The sequence below is a fragment of the Podarcis bocagei genome (assembly GCF_964188305.1).
Source record: "Podarcis bocagei genome assembly, chromosome: Z".
NCBI classification, from domain to species: domain Eukaryota; kingdom Metazoa; phylum Chordata; class Lepidosauria; order Squamata; family Lacertidae; genus Podarcis; species Podarcis bocagei.
This window is the reverse complement of record NC_138140.1, coordinates 37,038,545-37,061,488: the sequence shown is the minus strand read 5'-3', so window position 1 is coordinate 37,061,488 and position 22,944 is coordinate 37,038,545. Positions and strand designations below refer to the sequence as shown.

The window sequence follows — 22,944 nt, the reverse complement described above, 5'->3', positions numbered from 1 at the left end:
TCCAAAGGAAAACACTTGGCACCAACTTAGCTGCAGGAGAGGCTGGAAGGAGGTGTACAAGGGACTATCCAACTATATTAGGGACTCCACTCTGGATTTGTGTACGGTTCACTCCTTAGCCTTTTCTTCTCCCGATGAGGATAGCAGAGGTTTAGGATCAAAGTTTTCCTTCTCCTAAATGTGCTACATTCCCAGGTTGATAAGCCCCATCTGCCCTCACTTCCCACTATGAGAAGTGCAGAAACTGCCTTTTTGACCATTAGACCCACTATTGGTCTCATCCACTGAATCTGCCAAAGTCTATCTTTGCATGGAGCGGAAGTCCCTAAATCACCTCATTGGCCACCCTCACCTGGATTAGCTGGACAATCAAAGCCACTTCCTGGGGTGGGGCTGCTGTTGCATGTAGACTGCTTTTAGGAGCCACAGATGAGAGCTGGGTATAGGATGGGGACCAAAAGTGGACAAACTGTTCCAGAAGGAGCATGACATGTCCCCCACCAAAGGTACTACCCCTTCCCTAACATCCCATACACTTCCTTGCTCAATGACTCTCTGCCTAACAAGGAAGCTGGTGTTAGCAATATTGAGGAAGAGCAACTTATGGGGAGTGAAGATGTAGTGGAGGCATGGTCCATGGAAGGTGCCCTGCCCAAGGGCCCTCCAAAACTTGGAGTCAACACATTTCCCCCAGAAATGCAATAGGAGGAATAATTTGGGTTGTAAGTTAAGGGTTAATTTTGTAGTCAGTAAGCCAGCTATTCAAGGGGGTGGCAGAGGTGCTACTTTGCACAATAAACCTATGGGTTTGACACATGTGCTTATTTCTGCATATTCTGATTTTCTTATTCGCAGGGTTTAATTATAACATGGAAGTGTAAACATTTAGATAACATATTTCTAGAGATGGCTTTCTATTACAATATCTCAATTATATTATTCTATGTGCTATCAGGGAATCCATGGCTGATAGCTTATTTGTCTTAGAAATAATATCAAAGAGTACAACACACAAGAGAAAACTCAAAATTGTTCCTGTAATGTCTTACTCTGGAGCATGTTCAGGTCCTTAAAAGTAAATAAAGATGGTTCGAGTTATGAAAACTCCATATTCTAGTCATGCATATCCACCCTTGGTTGGATCAAACAATTTAGGAAGGTGATGGAGTGATTGCACGCCAACCTTCAAGCATTCAAATTTACAGTGTGCATGTAGAAATAGGTATGCACACTCTAATCCAGAGTAGCCAATATGGTACCCTCCAGACGTTTTGAATGGCCAGTGGTGAGGAATATGGGAGCATCAACCAGCAACACCTGAAGGACCATAGGTTCCCAGTCCTTGTATAACAGGGGTAGGCAACCTAAGGCCCAGGGACTGGATGTGGCCCAATCGCCTTCTCAATCCCGCCCACGGAAGGTGCAGGAATCAGCATGTTTTTACATGAATAGAATGTGTCCTTTTATTTAAAATGCATCTTTGGGTTATTTGCCGGGCACAGGAATTCGTTCATTTTATTTTTCCAAAATATAGGCCAGCCCACCACATGATCTGAGGGATGGTGGACTGGCCCATGGCTGAAAAAAGTTGCTGAACCCTGTTGTATAACTATGGAACCTATCACCTTCTGCATGCAGAATGTGTGCTCTAGTACTGAGCTACAGCAAGACTTGCACCAGCCCCAATGTTTCTAATGCTAAACGTTTACCCCAGGTATGGGCAACTTCCAGATTTTGCTGGACACCAACTCCCATAATCTATTACTATTGTCAACACTGGCTAAGGCTGATGGGAATTGGGTGGGGAACCCCTAGCTGTCCAACTGTTGCTCCAACTCCCATCATCTCTTGCCAGCATGGCCAGTCATCTGGGAGGATGAGATCTGGAGTCTAGCAACTTCCTTGGGTACCATGTTGGCTATTCCTGTGTTTTAGGATGCTCACTCTTTTTGAGTTTGCTATTACTCTGCTGTGCAGAAACTTCCACAATCCAAATCAAATTCTCTCTCAACTTTCTCTTAATGGAATTTAAAACCAATGAAATGTTCAGTAGAAAACAAGAGTCTCTAGAAACCCATGTTGTCACAATTAATTTTTGTAATAAAATGTTTATATAAATGCATTGATCGACTTTTGGTTTTGGTCAACTTAAGATGCATTGTCCCTTCAGGTAAGGATTGGTCTTGGCCTCAATCAATATCAACCTCGCAGTTCAATGCATGGTGATGCTGGCTTTCACAAAAGTCAATATTTGCTTAATGTGTTGTATTCTTGTTCCAGATACAGAGTTTTCTATATATTTTCTTCCCACAGCTGTCATTGAGCATATAGCTCAGTGGTTACCACATTCATCAGACTGTGTTTCTTCATTCCTTCTCTTCAGTATTGGTTTCAAACTCAATAAAACTATGATACTCTTCCACACTGACTGCTCAATCCTTTTCACTTTAATCAAGGTACTAGTCTCATTGATTATAGTGGAACTTCTTGCCTGAGTAAATCAAGCATTATCTTGTCCTTTACAAGTTGCCTCTCCAGTCCTGTTTGGAAGACACTGAATTTAAAAACTAAATATGTTCTGCTTAGGCTTATGTTGGCAGTGAACAAATGCAAATCTGCTTCTTGGTTGTATGTTGGACACTAAGCCATAGCATTCCTATACTATTATCACCAAAATGTTGTGCATGTAACATACTGAATGAGCACAGATGGGCAAGCATGCCATGCACTCTTCATTCTTCTCATTTGAACTTCCCCATCACATGAACATTCATGTCAAAGTGGTTGCAGGGTTATGTATCACTGGAGTTTTTTGTTGCAAGGTGCTGTTAGTTTTACTCCTGACAATGTTTTATTACGCGTTTTGTATGTTTGTGTTGTGAACTGTCTTGTGATCTTCGGATTGAGGGATGGTATGCAAATTTAATAAATAATAAACAGTGTAATGTCATTAAATCACTTTTATCATTTTTATAAGTGAAGAAGAGTAAATTCACATCATTGTGCTAATGGGTGGGAGAAAGTTTATCATCAACCCACTTCCCTAGATTTTCTAGTAAGGTCCGGAAGTACATCAAAATTCTCCTTTCCACTTGGTAGGGAAATGTTGATTGACTACAAGTATAGCCCACCTTTCTTCCATGATAAAGCTGAAAGTGGTGTACATAAGGTCTCCCTTTCCAGGCATTAATCAGACCGAGGCCTGCTTACCTTCAGTGAGACTGTCATACCATCTACCCAGGCCCAAGCGAGTTCTCTTACTGTGTATAATTACATACATACAGGGCTTTTCTTTTCAGCCAGAACTCTCCAGAATTCATTTCCGGCACTTCTCAAGTGGGCACCATTGCCAGCCATTGCCATTATAAGAGAACAAGGGAGGCATTTGCAGTGAGTTCCAGCACCTCTTTTTCCCAGAAAAACAGCACTGCAAACCATCCTACACTCTTCTTGGTGGCTTCTATCTTCCTAAAGAGACTAGACTGGCTCCCACCTTTTCCTTCCACTGGCAGGTGAAGACTCTTTTATTTAGGCTTTTGGAACTTGACTGCTTTTAAGGAAATGGCTTTTAAATAGCCATTTTTTACCACCTGCATTTTAATATATTAATATATGTCTGGTGCTGGGTTTTGGCATTGGCCCACCATCTTCTTGCTCGTTAGGCTCTGGGTCATGCAGTAACAAAGGATCCTGTGAAAAGTTACCATATGATGGTTTCATGATGTCAATTAGTGGGTGTTAATTCCCACTGGTCACAGTCTGAGGTTGCAGCCAGGATAAGGCCCTACTCTTTGTCTCTGAAGAAGATCTCATTGGGTTAGGAGGCTGAGCCAATCACAGTTGTTGGAAATAGAACTTCAGGGAACATTCAATCAGTAACATAAGGGATTAATTCTGCAGTTATTGTGGGTTACAGAAGATACTGATTGGATGGAGCTTCTAGTCAGTTGGGACTGAGAAAGACTGGTGAGATTTGCCAGCTGTAGAGATAAGTGGTTTTGAAAGAGTTTCCCCCCTATGGAGGCCTGTAAATAACTCAAAATCCCTCTGTTTATTTCTCCTCGTATCATACACTGTTTTTGTTTAGTTCACCTCAGTAAAGTTTTATCAGTTTCTTTTCTCTCTGGACTCCATCTGCTAAATTCAACTCCCTCAGCAGTGTCCAAATATACAAGGCGAAATGTCAGGGCAAACCCTATTAGGGTTTGCTATACCCAAGAAAGTGCATCACCTGAAAAGAAGACATACAGCAATTTGGATTTGCATACAATATGCGTATGCTAACTTATATGTACAGATGCAAATTTAGAAATATCTACTTTTTTAAAAAAAGAAGAAAAAGAAATACAACACATCTCACTATGGTGAGGAAGACTGTGACCTGGTGACTTGTGGTCCTGCTACAACTGCCCCTCAGTGCTGACTGTTAACAGACAACTACAAGGCCCCTGTTGTTCTCCCATCTTATGGTCTTGATCTTTAAACTGGACTTTAACTGGATGATGCTTCAAACAAAGGACCACTATCTGAAAAATAGGATACCTTGCCAATTTATTCTCTGTGCTGATTTTGGGGGATGTATACACCACACCACTCTAAGGAACTTGGCCATCCCATTTGCCAGAACTGGAAGTTCCTGTGCAGGTTTGGTAGATAAAGTTCTTTGCAAAGTAACATTCATAGCACTTACAACTGCAAAAAGTGGGGGGGCTTATTCAGCCAACTTTTTAGAATTCCAGCTGCATTCTGTATCCACATGAAACATTTATTGAAATGGGATATCATTGGGTAAAGCACTGAAAAGTACATTTGTCATTTCCCTCCTATCAGCAAGAACCGTATATCAAAATAGATGCGGCTGTTTTCCACATTATTTTCATAAATAAATATACAGGTTATTGATAATACGTATATACATCTTTGAGCTTTGTCACATCAAATGCAATGAATACATTGTCCAATATATTTACTCCTGGGGAGGAGAAAAATATATATTATAATCAATTAATCAATTGTTGAATGAGTTGTGGTGGATTTTGCTGAAATGCTGTCAGGATGATGACATCTATCAGCAAATCTCTTTTTTATGGATGAGATGAATATGTTACATTAAAAACCATCTAGTTTCAGCTCTTGTTCCCATCTTTTATTTTATTTTTTGTAGTCATATGCTGTACTTGTTTTCTTAGCAGTATTGGCAAAGAAAATATTACTACTTAGGACCTGAGCTTGCTTGCAATGAAATCAATATCCACAAGGTCAATCATTAGCTTCAGTGGCTTTCATATTTTCAACTTTTTAGGGGCCCCGCTTCCATATTAACTTGTCTGCTCAGGATTCTTTGTGCCTCTCTCATGTAACTCCTGTTTCTTTCAAATGATTCAGGGATGTGTTCTAGAATGCCAATTTAATTCATGTGCGGCACTCACTAGATTCCACAGTGCTAGCCAAAAACCACCCAAATGCAATATATGTATCCTTGAACTAGGTCAAAAACCAACATGTTATGATGAGGGGGACAGGGAATGAGAATAGCCATTTGGGAAATGGTGGTAGTTCGGTGGTAGAGTATTTGCCTTGCAGGCAAGATTCCAGGTTCAATCTCCAGCTATGGCTAGGAATGTCCCCTGCCTGAAACCCTGGAAAACCACTGCTAGTCAGTGCAAGCAATCCTGAAGAAGATAGACCAATCGTCTGTCTCAGTACAAGCTAACTTCCTAATGTTCCTAAAACATAAATACAAGTGTTCTAACACATTGAACATTAATTGCATTACTTCCTTTGGTGGGCAATAGTGTAGAATACCACCTGCCTGCTTTCCCCCCTTCTATCTCCATGAGAATGACATCCTTAAAAAAATAAAAATAAAATGTGAGAGACGTACTTTGTAAATTAAAAGCTGAACATTTGTTCTTCAGAGGACCTGAAACATCACGGGAGGGTACCCCAATCCTGTGTACATAGAAACCTGCAATGTTCCTGGTCATATTTCTCCATCCAGCCTAGTACTGATTAGCAGCAGTTTTCCAGGGTCTCATAATAAGCCCATCTTGTGCTGCCTGCACTTTAATCTCAGGATGCCAGGGACTGAAGCTGGGACCTTCTCCATGCAAAATGTTTCTCAGCCATTGAGGTACAGTATCCCTCCATGTCCTTGCCCCTGCCCCAAGTTGTAATGTACCAAACACCATTTTATGTAATGCTGCAGAAGAAGGTTGTTTGGGGGGAAATGACTTCTGGGAAAGCTCGCCATTCAGTATTGATGCTTCTCATTGAGGAAATATGAAAAAAACTTCTAAGGAAACCTACCACTTGAAACTCAGGACATAGACAGCCAAGGGTTGGGAGTAGGAGGTGCTGCTTTACACTGGTTCAGCTCCTGTCTGTTTGGTCAGTATTCAGTGCATACAGATGAGATATGGCGAACAATTATTTATTGATTAAAACAACTGGCTAGCCAGTATTAACAGATCTTGCCAAGGCTACAGTGAAACTCACCTACCAGACACTAGCCATGTTGCCCATATTCTCTGGCTAGAGATCCTTTGCGTTAAAGCAATAGTCACATCTACAGCAGCTGATCTCAGAGAATAGCATCAGGGGATTATGTGTCTAAAACCTGGCATATTAGCTGCAGCATGCCACTATTTTGTCTCCAATGCTATATAACACCTGGGATCTGGTGGCGCTGGGGTCTAAACCACCAAGCCTCTTGGGCTTGCCGATTGGAAGATTCGTTCAAATTCCTGTGATGGAGTGAGCTCCCATTGCTCTGTCCCAGCTCCTGGGACAACCTAGCAGTTCGAAAGCACAGCAGTGCAAGTAGATTAATAGGTACTGCTGTGACAGGAAGGTAAACAGCATTTCCTTGTGCTCTGGCTTTCGAAACAGTGTCCCATTGTGCCAGAAGCGGTTTAGTCATGCTGGCCACATGACCCGGAAAACTGTCTGTGGACAAACGCTGGCTCTCTCAGCCTGAGGCAAGATGAGCGCTGCACCCCATAGTTGCCTCTGACTGGACGTAACCATTTGGGGGTCCTTTACCCTTTACCCTTACCTTATAACATCTATATAAAGCCACTGGGAGCAATCTTCAGGAGCTTTGGACCACTGGATTAGCAGTACAGTGGTACCTCAGGATGCAAACGGGATCTGTTCCAGAGCCCTGTTCGCATCCTGAATGGAACATAAGATGTGATGGTGCATCTGTGTGTGCACGGGTCACGTTTTGCCAGTTCTGCGCATGCGTGTGACGTCATTTTCAGCATCTGCGCATGCGCGAGCGGCAAAACCCAGAAATAACGCGCTCCATTACTTCCAGATTGCCGCAGAGCGCAACCCGAACGCGCTCAACCTGAAGCACATTCAACCCAAGGTATGACTGTATTCTGATGTTGCCTAACTCTCTTTCACTATTAGTCAGGAGAGGCCATGCATAAGCTGAATCAGTGCCTGGATGCAGTGGTGGCGTGGATGAGGGTCAATAGAAGCTGGATCCTGCTAAGACAGAGACACTGCAGATGAGTGGTTTCCTGGTTTGACCTTTGGAAAATCTGCCCGTCCTAGACAGGGTTGCACTCCCTATGAAGGAACAGGTACTCCATTTATGGGTGCTATCTTTGTCCATGGAGGCCTAGGTGGTTTCTATAGCGAACCACAGCTAACACCAGCTTCAGCTGGTGCAGCAACTACATCTTATCCTGGACATAAATAACTTGGCCACTGTGATACATGCACTGGTAACCTCACTTTATTTTGCTTTTGGCTTTTATGTGTTTGTTAACTGCCTTGGTATTCTCAAAATGAAAGGTGATACATATAAATCCTGTTCATAATAACTAAACATAATCCACGTGTGATATAACTGGGTGGAAGGATTACCAATCAGATTTTAATGGTTATAAAGAATCTGGAATATATATAAAAAAATAAAGAAGTGGGAGACCCCCCCCCCCCAAAGTTATCCCATATCTATTATATGGAAACTAACTCTGCTTTGTATCACCTTTATGAAATGCTTCTATATATGAATTTTCATGAGGACCTTTTAAAAAACAAGTAAATCACAAGCTGATGTGAAAATGTGGAGAACTGTATTTAAGACTGCAAAAAAGTGAACCCAATGGGATCCAAAATTGACATTTGCCCATCTCTAGAACAAATATTTCTGCAGACCAGAACACTTGAGAGAGTTTAATACTAGCCAATGAAAGTGACACCGTTTGCTTGAACATGGAATGAATTATTTGGGGTGGGGGGTGGGGGAGATAGCCAAACACAAGCTTTCAAAAAATACCTATGCATGAATGCTAGATACAGAAAGGACTGGTCACGGGAAGATCAGAAATCATGCGACAGGAAGCCGAGGAAACAAAAAGATAACATTAAAAAGTTGCATGATTTCTTTACTGAACAAACTGAAATCAATTAACCAAAGTTAAGAAAGAGATTATTATATCTGTTGTAAGTCTAGGGCAATTTATATTGGCTATCTCTAAAAACAATTTGGAACAGACTCCAGCACAAGCAAAATCAACTCTAAATGAAACTTAAAAGTGGTTTTATTGAAATAGATTCCAAGAGCTAGCACCTGAATTATCTGCTTAGCCTAGCATAACATTTTGGTTGCAAGATGTCTGATGGCATTGCTGTTTGTGTTGGGGTTATTATCATCTTTGGGTTGTTGTGGCTTTTTTAGATGACCTAAGTTTACAAAAATTGTGTCTGGGAGCAAGCAGAGTTATGGCCTATATATCTGAGTGTTGAACCAATCATTTAGTTGACCTCCTTGATCTGCTCTCTACCCAGGTGTAAAATTAAGGGGAGCCATATAATCCCAGACAATAAGAATTCACTATCAAAAACAAAAGCCCAATACATTTCTTCCATCATCCCAAGAATGCGCATGGGGGGGGGGGGAACACCTGAGCTATAAAATAAGGGAGAAATATGTGTTTTTTAAAACATGGATATGAGAAAGTTTTGAAACAAAGCTCAACCCCTTTCTCCTGCTAGCACTTCATATATACCATTTAATATTATCAATACTTCATATGTATATATGTGTATATGCAATTTCCCCCAATATACACATTTTTGAAGAATATTTTTGTATGCTGCTTTCACAAATAAATGTATATTTTGCACATCCCCGCCCGCAGTAAATGCATTTTTGTATCCATTGCTTGGCTGGAGGATTTGAAGAAGTGTAGATTCTGAAGGATGACTTTCTCAGTTCATGCATATCTTTGGAAAGTGCAAATTAAGTAGATTCGCCTTTAAAAGCAAAGGGAACCATATTCATCCCCTATTCCTAGCTTGTGCACACATTACATTGAACATAGGCACTTGCCATTCCTACACATGCACAAGAGCTTGTGTGAAACAATTGTTTGTGTGTTTGAAAGTGTACACTTGGTGACTTATACAAGTCAGCTACTGTGTACATAGAACATGCATTGAATGTGAATACTCCTATATTTTTAAACAAAAGCCACAGGTGTCCCCCAGAAAGCCAGGTAATTGGCTGCAGAAATGTAGCTATATGCTGAATGGGTAAACTCACCCTGATACTACATGGAACCAACACCATAGCTGAATCTAATTTCTTACCGTTCCTTCCTATCCTTTGTATAAATTTGCTTTCCTTTTTGTTTGGCACTGTTTGTCCTTTAGTATTCAGTTTGATCTATGAAAACAGCAAGCATATTTTAAAACCTGTTTTCATTTTTACATCCTTATTCACTTTGACCCAAAGTAACTTCCATTCCAAAGCTCTGTCTTTCTAATTTGTTGTTTGCTTTCCATTTCCCTCCCGATACTACATAGTGCACTTCAAGATATTTTCTTCCTATTGGTTTGATTACGGCAGAGAAATTGCAAAGTGTCTCCATTATGCGTTGATGGACTGCATTGTTCCTTTATTGCATCTGAGAGAGTAATTTTAAAATAGGATTTATTTTTTAAAAAAATTATTTTTTATTTATTTTATTTTTATTTATTTATTATTTTCTCCCTATCCCACCCCACCCTCTGCCACTCAAAAGTCTGATGATCACACCATATAGGCAGACAGTAGAGGTTTATTGTCAGCAAGAGTTTAAAGGCTCATTGGGGGAGGGGGGAGAATCCAATTAGTCCTGCTATACCTATTGGTTCCAGGAAGTGAGGAACATAAGGTTTCAGAGTCACAAGCAAGGGAAACCTAATTGCTACTTATCTTTCCATCACTTGCTCATTGCTGTTTCATAATTGTGTTCTGTTGTGCAGAGAGAAAGTGGTTATATTGGTATGATACATCTTTCTCTTTTAAATCTTTCAAAGCCTTCATGTCACTGAGCTGGATCACAGTTAACTCACAAAGCGAACTTTGCAAATGCATACAGAAAGGTATTTCTTTCTTTTGAACTTTGCAAATGCTACATATGCTGCTCTCCGACCCCTTTCCTGTTATACAAATGCTAGTGCACAGACTGTCAATATGTAGATGACAAATGTCATAACAAGTCATATTTTTATATATTTTTCATTTTATTTACTACTTTTATACACTACCTTTTTCCTCTAAGGTGCTCACCATTACAAACTATTCTCTCCTCCTCCTTTTATGCCCGCAGAAACCCTGTGAGGCAGGTTATGCTGAGAGTGACTTGACTGGCTCAAGGTTACCCAGTGAGATTCATGAGTGGGTGGGGATTGGAATACTTAACTGAGCAGTTGCTATTTTGTGGTTCTGAGGAATGTTCTTATTTATTTATAAAAGTGTGGGACTGTTCAGGGTGGCAGGAGAGGATATATTGTTTATTAATATCCTTCCTAACTTGCACTAGCAAGTTCCTTTACTTAGCAGAGTGCATTCCCCTTTACAGAGCAGAAAGCTTGTTGCAGACTCGTTAGAACCTCTTACTGTTATGCAGTTCAATCTCCCTCAGATTGAATTGTATGTTCCTGGTAAGATCCCCTTTTAAATCCCTCCTAAAAGAATAAAGAAACCACAGTCTTATTCAGAAGCAAGGGAGGATGGTCCAGGCCAGGAGGAACAGGAAGTTTCAACTGGCTGGACTAAACATTCCCTTGCATGCCCACTCTAGCAAAAAAGAAATGTTGTATTTGACTGCTCCCAGTGGATTACATCCCACAAAAAGCACTTAACATTGCATAGGTGTTGAACAAAGATTAAGGCCCCATCTGCACTATACACTTAAAACAGCATCGTATTAGCCATGGCTTTCCCCAAAGATTCCAGGGGGTTGTGGTTTGTTAAGGGTTCTGGGAACTGTCAGGAGACCCCTATTCCCCTCACAGCGCAATCAGTCTCTCTTCACAGGGAACTCTGGGAATGAAATAGGTACCGCTTTGGGGGGAAGGTAAATGGCGTTTCCTTGCACTGCTCTGGTTCACCAGAAGCGGCTTAGTCATGCTGGCCACATGACCCGGAAGCTATACGCTGGCTCCCTCGGCCAATAAAGCGAGATGAGTGCTGCAACCCCAAAGTCGGTCACGACTGGACCTAACGGTCAGGACTGGACCTAACGGTCAGGACTGGACCTTTATCTTTAAGAGTCCTTAGGTGGCACTGTGGTCTAAACCACAGAGCCTAGGGCTTGCTGTTCAGAAGGTTGGCGGTTTGAATCCCCGTGACGGGGTGAGCTCCCATTGTTCGGTCCCAGCTCCTGCCGACCTAGCAGTTCGAAAGCACATCAAAGTGCAAGTAGATAGATAGGTACCACTCCGGCGGGAAGGTAAACGCCATTTCCGTGCACTGCTCTGGTTCGTCAGAAACAGCTTAGTCATGCTAGCCACATGACATGAAAACTGTCTGCAGACAAACGCCAGCTCCCATGGCCAGTAAAGCTAGATTAGTGCTGCAACCTCAGAGTTGTCTGTAACTGGACTTAACGGTCAGGTGTCCCTTTACCTTTAAGAATCCTTAGAGAATACTTAACAAACTATAGCTCTCAGGATTCTTTGTGGGAATCCATGACGGTTTAAAGTGGTATTACAGTGGTACCTCGGGTTAAGTATTTGATTCGTTCCGGAGGTCCGTTCTTAACCTGAAACTGTTCTTAACCTGAAGCACCACTATAGTTAATGGGGCCTCCCGCTGCTGCTGCACCGCCAGAGCACAATTTCTGTTCTCATCCTGTAGCAAAGGTCTTAACCCGAGGTAATATTTCTGGGTTAGCAGAGTCTGTAACCTGAAGCGTATGTAACCCGAGGTACCACTGTATAGCACTTTAAATGTATGGTGCAGAGGGGGAGTGGTGGTGGTCTTTGTTTCTCTTTCCCCCCAATCATGTTCACTTTTCTGCATTTCCACATGTCTCCCTGCTATGTGATAACCTTCACCGCCTTAATGGATGGCTGAGGAGATCTTGACCCAGCAGTTTAGCAACCTGCTGGCCAAAGTGCTTGCCCCTCCCTAGCCATGAAACTTACCTGGCGAGGGGTGGGGAGAAACTTTGTCCAGTGGATTGGGAAGATCTTTCACCCAGCCTGCAGCGGGGAGAGGAGTGCCTCCCCCAGCTCCATTCAGGCACGGTTGGTTTGCTGATGGGCATCCAGTTCCCCCAATCCAACCTGCAGTGAAGTTTGAAAGCTCTTTGTAAACATCTCCTTGGGAGGGTGTTTACAAAGCACAGTTTAAAAGCCCCATGTCTCACTTTGAAGTCCCAGCAATTGGGGCTACAAAGGGAAGCATCACCTGATGTTACTGTGATGTCAGGTGAGGGACAGATGGGCACTATGGGGGTGACTGGTGCTGTGGGAGGTTGCTGGTCATGAATGGTGCTGCCAGTTTTTTGTTCGAGATGTAAAGGGTGGAGAGTTAGCAGAGGGGGTTGGCGAACGGAGAGAGCAGGGACAGAGCCCTGTGTCACCTAATATAATGCATTTTTGTATGTTCTTTTCATTAATACATACATTTATATGCACACTTTACCCTAGTATATCTTTTACTTGGCTGGAGAACTGCATTGCAAAATTTGTAGCTATGTAAATTTCATTGGCTGACTATGCTTTGGCTCATTTACTGTTTTGGAAAATGTTAATTAGCTAGGGTCGCCTTTAAATGTGAACTGAATTTTGTCACCACCCCATCAGCATTCTTCCTAGAGCTCCTTTATAAAACAGCTGAATGTGGCAATCTCATGTGTACTTTCAAGCAGTGAGTGAATTGTTTGCCCCCCTCCCCAATTAAAAGTTTGATTAACTGTTCAGAGGAGGTTGACAACATCGTATCAAGAAGCTGAGAGTTCTCAATCATTTTTCTATCACTGGGTCATGGGAAAACCTTTTTTTTTTGCCAGTTAGTGGCAATATTTCACTTAGGTTCTATAAAACCAGACAGAATAAAGTTGGGCTGAATTTAAGCCTCTCGTGTTGTCTGGTCAGATTGACTTCCCAGGGTAACATGCATCACAAATGTAATCTGTGAAATCTGTAAGCGATAGATGCAATCTGTGAGGGACACCAGCTGAAGGGCAGCTGTTTCATATCCTGTAAAGTATATTTTCTCTGTCTCACTCTCTGTCTCCAAAACACTTTAACAGCCACCCAGAATTTTAATGCTGATCGCAAGTATCCAGTTTGTCACTTTTCTCCTGCACACAGGACATGGTACAAGTTAATAATACCCTCGGCAAAGACTCATAGCTGCAATACAGAGAGGTGTGCATGTACCCACATTTTAGGGGGTTAATTTCTCTCTTTTCAGCAGAACATGTGCAGCAACCATTCCCAGAGGTCCCCCCCCTTATTGCGCTAAGTACCCCCTCATATATATTTGTTAACTCAGTGCCTTCTGTAAAGTTTATGTCCTCTATGGGTTGCCATCTGTCCTCTTTTTCCAGGACGCATACTCTTTTTCATGGGTATGTAAAATGAGAGTTGTCATAGCAATCCATAGCTAAAAGTAGAAGTCGGCAAATGTGTCCTCTTTTTTGCTCTTTGAAATATGGCAACCCTTGAAAGGGAAAATATAACATTTACTCACTCAGAATACTTTTTGAAGAGTAACAGATAATAGCAGCGTTGTTCAGGCAGGCTTAAAATGGTAATCCAGTTACAAAGACATACTTTGGTCTAGTATGGAGTCTAAAATGGAGTCAGAGCTGTGGCTTAGACTTAGCATATGTTGTACATGAGGTGAAAGAGCAAAGAGGAAGTGCCCAGACAGGTGAGGAGATTTTATATGGCTACACCCTCGCCCATCAGGGCACAGTGGGAGTGTCTCTCAGAGTTCTCTCTAGCACTCTTACAGGGAAGCTATGTGAGATTCTGCTCCTATCATGTGCCTACCTAGAAATAATAATAATAATAATAATAATAATAATAATAATAATAATAATAATAATAATAATAATAATAGTTTATCCACCGCCCATCTGGTTTGGTTGCCCCAGCCACTCCAGGGAGCTTCCAACACACATAAAAACACAATAAAACATCACACATTAATAGTAACAATCTGATCCAGTATAAAAAGGTCACAATAACTTTAAAATAAACTTATATCAAATAAAGCAATATTCAATAATCTATTAAAATCTATTGGTAAATAGTAAAGTTAAACAAGAGCAAATAATAATTAAACAGATTACACTTATCGATTACAATAAAGAATGACTAATCTACAGTGGTACCTCGCAAGACGAATTCCTCGCAAGACGAAAAACGCGCAAGACGAAAGACGAATTTCCCTATGGGCTTGCTTCGCAAGACGAAATGTCTTGCGAGTTTGTTTCCTTTTTCTTAAAGCCGCTAAGCCGTTAATAGCCGCTAATAGCCGCTAAGCCGCTAATAGCCGTGCTTCGCAAGATGAAAAAACCGCAAGACGAAGAGACTCGCGGAACGGATTAATTTCGTCTTGCGAGTCACCACTGTATAATCAAGAAAAATAACAGCAAATCACAATACATAAAATTCCACAAAACATACAAAACCATGTAAAAGGATCAAATTGAGAAACAAGGACACACAACTTATAAAATATCCTTGCATTGTTGGTTTGACTGCATTGTAAATACCCCTCTTGTGGAGGGAAGGTACATTAAGAAGGGCCTCAGATGATCACAGGCTCCAGGTTGGTTCATATGGGGCAGAGGCAGTCCTTGAGGTACTATAGTCAAGACTAGAGGGAAGTTGCTGCCTCAGGAAGCAGGTTTGTGGATACATTAAGTAGCAGAAGTTCACTTCCTACCCCAGCCATCCTTCCTAAGTCATTCACCTGTGTTGGAAGTCAGAGCTATGTAGGCTGTTCTGCTTACCAAACACCACCTAAGCTAGGCAGTTGTTTGGGCATTGTCTCATAACCAGAGTTAAAGTAAGATTCAACTGCCAGTTCAATAAGCTTCAGCATTATGGAATGGTGGAGGGAAAATGCCATCTTGCCTTTTGCCTCAAGCTCCAAAATTTCTTGGCTCAGCCCTAGTTCTTGGAGCACTCAGTCAAAGGTTCTATTTCTTAAATGGTCCAGGCTCTTCCCAATCTCCCAGCACCCAAATGCCCCAGCTGGAGAAAGGAAGGGTTAACACCCCTCCCCCCCCCGTGATATAGTTCCATTGAAAGTTGCACCCACCTCTTGTGCTACTAAAAGCATCTCTTGATATACTTGCTGTAGCGATGTGGTCTAAACCACTGAGCCTTTTGGGCTTGCTGATTGGAAGGTTAGCAGTTTGAATCTGTACGACGGGGTGAGCTCCCGTTCCTCTGTCCCTACTTCTGCCAACCCAGCAGTTCGAAAGCACACCAGTGCAAGTAGATAAATAGATACTGCTGTGGCAAGAAGGTAAACAATGTTTTGGTGCACTCTGGCTTCTGTCATGGTGTCCTGTTGTGCCAAAAGTCGTATAGTCATGCTGGCCACATGACCTGGAAAGCTGTCTGTGGACAAACACCATCTCTCTCAGCCTGAAAAATGAGATGAGTGCCACACCCCAGAGTTGCCTTTAACTGGACTTAACCGTCCAGGGGTCCTTCACCTTTACCTAATCACACTATGAAAGTAACATCTATTTTAGCACTGAGGACACAGAGGTTTCTAAACTCCTCAGTTGGAAATATTTTGTTGATAAACAGATACGCATTTCTAAAATCCCCTTTAGTGCAGAGATCAGAATGAAATTACAGTGGTATCTCGGGTTAAGAACTTAATTTGTTCTGGAGGTCCGTTCTTAACCTGAAACTGTTCTTAACCTGAAGTACCACTTTAGCTAATGGGGCCTCCTGCTACCGCTGCGCCACCGCTGCACGATTTCTGTTCTCATCCTGAAGCAAAGGAGTCTGTAACCTGAAGCATATGTAAGCCAAGGTACCACTGTATATTCAGGACAAAATCTCTCCAATTAGCACCATGTGCCTGAATATGTGATGTGCTGATTCTGATATAAGGAGCCAGAGAACTCAGATCAGGAGTCCTGTAAGGCAGGGGCAATTTTCCCATTCCCTGTGCTAGTGGGAGCCTCCGACCAGAAGTGGGAAGAGTCCCCCTCCCATACTTATCTTTTTTCTCTATATACCTATTGCTTTAGGATAAATAAGTAAATAAATATCTGTGTCGAGTCGGAATGAAAAAGAATAACTGGGAAATAATGTCTCCATTCTGAGCTCTCCCAAACAATGTATTTAGGTTGTGAAGCAGTATTTAATGTCTCTTCTAGGCCAAAATTAATTACAGAAAATGAAATAATAATTCAAGTTCCAGAATTGGCTTTTTAGTATAACCAGTTTTTTGTGGAGTTGTGTTTTATTTTATTTTTTTTGCTTGTTTCTCTCCCTCCCCTGTTCTTCTCAAAAGGAGTGTTTAAATACTCATTACAAGCATTGTGGGTCAAATGCATCCATGATTAATTTTGTCCATTTTGCTCCTTCCCTCTTTCTTTTTGTACTAAGTAGTGCTGTAATTGGCTCAATAATTTTTTTAATGCCTGGCATCTCTGTGTAATTTCTTCCCTTCTTTTGCAAAGAAATGCCTTTCCCCACCCACATCCGACCTCAAATACAAACCAACTCACTCCTGGGCCTTCTAAGGGGTTAAGAGTGCGATCAGGGAGCATAAGGAAGACGAGCTGTCTTCATACAACAGGCAGTGCTCTTATTTCAGATATTATTTTGGCCCTTATTTTGTGTTGGAGAAAAAAATCTGCTGTAAACATTCCCTTGTATCTGTATTTTCACACCACTTTCTTCCTCTCATTGCTGCTTCTACAGCTAACATCACAGACAGTGAATGCTATAAACATCACAGCTCCTTTTCAGATTTTTTTCTTCTTTTGACAGCCAGATAGAAGCGTTCAGGTAAACTTGCCATTTCTTCTATTTCTTCTGTGTCATTACTGCTCATACTAGACTCACTACTGCTTTATTGAGCAACAATTGTGTGTTAGCAACCAGGTGTTACTCTATGCAGTCTCCACTCATAAGTAGTTCGGGAGACTGTGTCAAAAGATATTGTAGCCATATATCCTTGCAGAACAACCATTTGTTCTGGTGTGATGTCATATATCCTGGATTCTCACTGATGGATCTCACGAGGCTTTAAATATGAGCTCTGTTTATCACCTATCTATCTGTCTCTGATGTCTAGGCTGTGAGTGCCATTCCTTATGTAGCCAGAATGGCATCACCCATAAACATGAGGGAGGTATCAGCCATCTTAGGGCAACCTCAAGATTTTCAAAAGTACAAAAATCTTTAGCGGGGTGGGGGAATATCAAGAACAGCCCAATGAAGACAGAGTGTCCTACATGCCATGGAATTCTGACTTGCTGTTGAGAGATAATCCATTTAGCATTCAGTGAAGTTCACAAACATAAGGGCACCAGCCCTCTCCAATTCCCCCCTCTCCAACTAGAGTTCCTTTTTACCTGTTGTTGCCAACAGTCATTCAGAGATCTATCATCCAAGTTGTCCAGTTCTTTGATTGGTTTTCCTGGTATTTTGGTTGACTGCAGAGGCGTAGCATGGGGAGGCAGTAGGGGACATCACCCCAGGCAGAAATTCTGAAGGGCACAACTGGGCTGCAGTGGTCCCAAACGTGCCATGAGGTTGGGAGGGAGGTGGCTCCCTTTTCTGGCAGCAACATGCAGCACATGCATCTGTTGGGGGCCCTTCCCTGCCTATACATCCCCCTCTCTCTGCCTGCCCCCTTTGGCGTCTCAGGATAGCGAGCCACATGCTTCTTGCACCATGCTTGGCCCTGCCACCATACACATTGGCCTACTGCCGCACTGGTTGGCCCCTTGGCTGCTCCTGCCCTGGGGCTGCTCCTGATTCACCTGGGAGCAGGGAGCTACGCACGCAGCAGGGTGTCTGCCGCCAGAGTGCCTGGTGTGGACAAAGAGGCACAGAGAAGAATGGCACATTCTTTGATCTATAGGGTGCTTTACATGGTCCTCAGAACATTTCCAAAGTAAATATATACATGGTGTTATCTAAATCTGGGATCGGGCACCTTGTGGCCCTCCAGATGTTGTGTGACTGCAAGTACTATAAGTCCCAGCAAGCATGGCCAATGGTCAAGGATAATGGGTGGGTGTCTGTCAGGCATGCTGTGGTTCAGGTGTGGGAGATGGTTGGTAAGGATGGGAGTTATAGTTCAGCAGCATCTAGAGCACCAAAGGTTTCCCAAACCGGCTGTAGTTTCATCCCATTTGCAGATCCTGCATTTAGCAGGGGGTTGGACTACATGACCTCCATGATCCCTTCCAGTTCTATGATCAAATATTTCATCCATTTGACCTACTTCCTACACCTGTGTGTATCCTTCAATCCCCTCAAGGTCCATCCCATATCTAGAAAGCAAGGGGCTTATGGTTTTAATGCTACCTGAGTCCATCCTTGGGGAATACATGAGCCTTACTCCACCGACAGAGATCTGAAGGGAAGTTTGTTCTCCGTATTCCCACTTTAGAAAAAGGAGTCATCAGTGGGGGATAAAAATCTGACAGTGCAGTCATCTTATCCTCAAAAGACTGGACAATGGCACAAGCCATTTCGCATCTATTAGCAGAGAAAAGAGGAGAAAACGAGATCTAACTTGGCTGCCAAAAGCATTTGCCCTCCTCCTTCCTGTGTACATATCACAAAGACAATTCATCATTTTTCTGCACAGTTTTACAATAAAAAAATATTCCGCTTTTGCCAGCAACTTCCCTCTATCCCCCACCCCCACCCCGATGCCCTCCCAGTTCTGTTGGCTGACAACATCTGTAGCAGCAGAGCCAGCATTTGTAAGACTGATATATTCAGTTTTTGAAAGCTGGACCAAAACATGTCCAAAAATATTGAATAGAACGGGTGTTGCACTCATTAATAAGCAACAGATCTTTTAACATTCATGGATAATTCTGTGTTAGGCTTACAAATACATTCAATGCAGATGCCAAACAACATTCTCTTGTAATTAGTGTTACCTGCAGTTGGATTTGAAATATGGAATTGTTATGCTAAGTGGGTACAGTGTTGTGCAGCAACTGCAGTACATAGGCAATAAACAGGGTGGTGTTAGGGGAGATAGGCTCTTGGAGTGAGAGATTTACACTTTATGCTTATGGATTTATCAGTCGGCATGCTTAGCTGAAATTTGTTCAAGGAAATTTGGTGCCAAGACTGGACAATGACATATGCTGTATGAGTTTCTTGCATTAATTTTTGTTCTTCGCTGCTGCTGTTAAAGTGGGTCCTTTCTTATCCTGCAGAAACTTGTTTACTGTGCTTATTCTCCTCTGACAAAGGAAGATGGTAGCAAAATTGATGGGAGTACTTCATTTACTAGAGAGCAACACCACCGAGACTGAACTTATCAAGGTGTCTGTCTAATCACCGTCAGTGTTGGGGCTGAAAGACTCAGATTCCCTATCTACAGCTGAGGCCAGTAGATTGCTGAGACGGCACAGGAACTGTCCAGCCAAGCATCCATAGAGATGCATCACCAGTGATATCCATTCAGTGTGAAAGGCACTCCTATTCCATCCTAGCTTAGATCTAGAGATTCATGATTTCTCCTCCAGGGCAGAATTCAGGCTATGAGTCAAGTGCTGCATCTTTTGGTTTGGGCTTCACTTCAGGCTTTCTGTTACCACTGCTGCTTTAGAAAACCAGGTTTGACTGTGGAGAGTCTGGAGCAAGAGGGTTCAGGACTCTGGAGGGCAGAGCATTCAAATGGGCTAAATCCTAAGGGCAATACCTTAAGAGACTCCACAACAAGCTACTGGGATCTGTGATAGGATTCTCCTCCATGGCTGCAGGGTACATACTGTAATGCAAGAGGGGCCCTGTACGATTGAGTCTCCTCTTCTGATGATGTTATTTTTTAGATAATAATAATAATAATAATAATAATAATAATAATAATAATAATAATAATAATTTATTATTTGTACCCTGCCCATCTGGCTGGGTTTTCCCAGCCACTCTGGGCGGCTTCCAACAAAGGTTAAAAATACATTAAAATGTCACACAATAAAAACTTCCCTAAACAGGGCTGCCTTCAGATGTCTTCTAAATGTCAGGTAGTTGTTTATCTCTTTGACATCTGATAGGAGGGCGTTCCACAGGGCGGGCACCACTACCGAGAAGGCCCTGTGCCTGGTTCCCTGTAGCTTTGCTTCTTGCAGCGAGGGAACCACCAGAAGGCCCTTGGCGCTGGACCTCAGTGTCCGGGCAGAACGATGGGGGTGGAGATGCTCCTTCAGGTATACTGGGCCAAGGCCGTTTAGGGCTTTAAAGGTCAGCACCAAAACTTTGAACTGTGCCTGGAAATGTACTGGGACCCAATGTAGGTCTTTCAGAACCGGTGTTATATGGTTTTGGCGGCCACTCCCAGTAACCAGTCTAGCTGCCGCATTCTGGATTAGTTGCAGTTTCCGGGTCACCTTCAAAGGTAGCCCCACGTAGAGCACATTGCAGTAGTCCAAGTGGGAGATAACCAGAGCATGCACCACTCTGGCGAGACAGTCCGTGGGCAGGTAGGGTCTCAGTCTGCATACCAGGTGGAGCTGGTAGACAGCTGCCCTGGATATTGAATTGACCTGTGCCTCCATGGACAGCTGTGAGTCCAAAATGACTCCCAGGCTGCAAACCTGGTCCTTCAGGGGCACAGGACTAGGGAATCCTGCCCACCCCCTGTCCCCCAGTGTGACACAGTACTGCCTTTTAGTAGCCTTGTGCAGAGATTCGGTGAATTTGTGGGCAGGAATTGGGAGTGGTTCCTCCATCACCACTTTAATTTCCATCTTGCTGAACTGAATAATGTACCATTGGGGACCCTGTCTTTTGCAGATTTTACAGAGAGAACCTATGTGTATATAATGTGCATATTGATCATGTGGAAATCAGGGGAACTGGCCACAATTCTGTCCTCACCCTCCCACAGAAACATTCACTGGATGTCTGCATGACGCTACCAAGTACTATTGGTCTGTTTACTTCATGATTTTGGTTCTGACTAGCAGCAGGTCGCCAGATTCCATTGGTGTCTGGTATCCACTGGGACTGGTAGGGTGGAAGGCAGGAACCCCAAAAAGGAGGTGGAGCTAGGGACAGTGCCAAGCAGAAGCAATTAAGTCTTGTTTTGCTCTCACTCTCCTCCTGTCTATTGAGTTCTCCAGAAGTTCTCAGAAAGAGGAAACTGCCGCAGTTAGTCTTATCTCCTCGACTGGTTGCAAGGTCACCCACTTTGGGAAACACTGGACTATATGGAGATGATGAAATTGATGGCAAAAATAAGAGATGAAAAAATTGAAAGGTTAGTGGAAGAGTGGAGACGCTTTTCGGATTACCTAAGAAAATATTATAGTATAACTAAACCAAATTGCAGGCAGGACTGGAAATGAGAATTAAAAAAAAATGTAATGGAGAATATATGTTACAGAAATAAGTATTCTATCTAAGGCAGTAGATAAAATGATTTGAACAGAAACATCATGGAAGTGAGGATGGGAAGTCAAAATGCTAAGGGACTACAGTATGGAAACTGAATTGAATTTGTTAAATTGTATGAAAATCAATAAAAATCTATGATAGAAAAATCCTACACTGCCAGGACTTTTTCGGCCCTGTCTACAAGGCATCCTTTTAACCAATGATTCCATAGATTAGACAAACCTTATGCACGCAAAGCAGGTTCTCAGTTGCAGAGCTCCGGGCCCTCCCCAGTACTATAGTCTCTCCTTAACGAACCGTGTGAGCACTTCTGCAAAGAAAGCCATGCAAAATTCAGTATGTGGCTCAGAAAATGGCAGGGTTTTCCTCCCCCCTCCCCTTCTGTTTCCCCCAGAATAGAATGAACTGCTTCTGTGGGGAATGACAAACACACTTACAGCATGATTTGGATTGCAATCTACAAGATGAAAGGCCTTGATCTGTAGTAAGTTATGCATAGTGTTTGCTAAGTTATAGCATTTCATAATGGCACCGGTGTGAGTGCAGCCGTGGAAATCCAGTTTTCTCTCTAAATTAAAGAATGCTGCATGCAATACAAGTAACCACAGCAGAATGTAAATTCTCTTTCCCTGCCCCGATACATACCAGGAAAAAGGCCGATGGTTGAGTTATAAGAGACATTTGTGTGTGTGTGTGTTTGAACATATATCCACTAACCTGGGAATAAGCCCCATATAACAACAATGGAACTAGATTCTGAGTAAACATACACTGCTAATCCATTTATTTATTAATTCCTAAGCAAATCTGCCAAGAGGGAACCAGGGTCACAAAATAACAATCTAAGGGTGAAATGTGCAGGGTAGTGTTTTGTTTTGGTCAGAGCATAATCCATTGATAATTATTTAAAAATAATAATTTAACCGTATAAATTAAAATTATGGAACAAAAAAGTTGGAGCGCTCTGTTTCAATATTTTAAATTAATTTTGAAAGAATACACTTTATCTTAAGGCTTTCTACGCCTAATCCCTCTTCAATAAAGTTTGGAGCAGCCCTGAAA

General features: G+C 42.4%; 2 long non-coding RNA genes across 3 annotated transcripts in view; one reads left to right on the top strand and one right to left on the bottom strand.

Moving 5' to 3' along the window:
• Positions 1-22,944, top strand: part of LOC308578894 — a 55,254-nt gene that overhangs the window by 15,310 nt on the left and 17,000 nt on the right. The window lies entirely within an intron of this gene.
• On the bottom strand, positions 13,797-22,213 carry LOC308578905. Its single transcript, XR_014004201.1, has 3 exons — positions 22,105-22,213; positions 18,826-18,999; positions 13,797-13,963 (listed from the first exon to the last, which is right to left on the bottom strand). It is a non-coding gene; the product is annotated as an uncharacterized lncRNA (long non-coding RNA).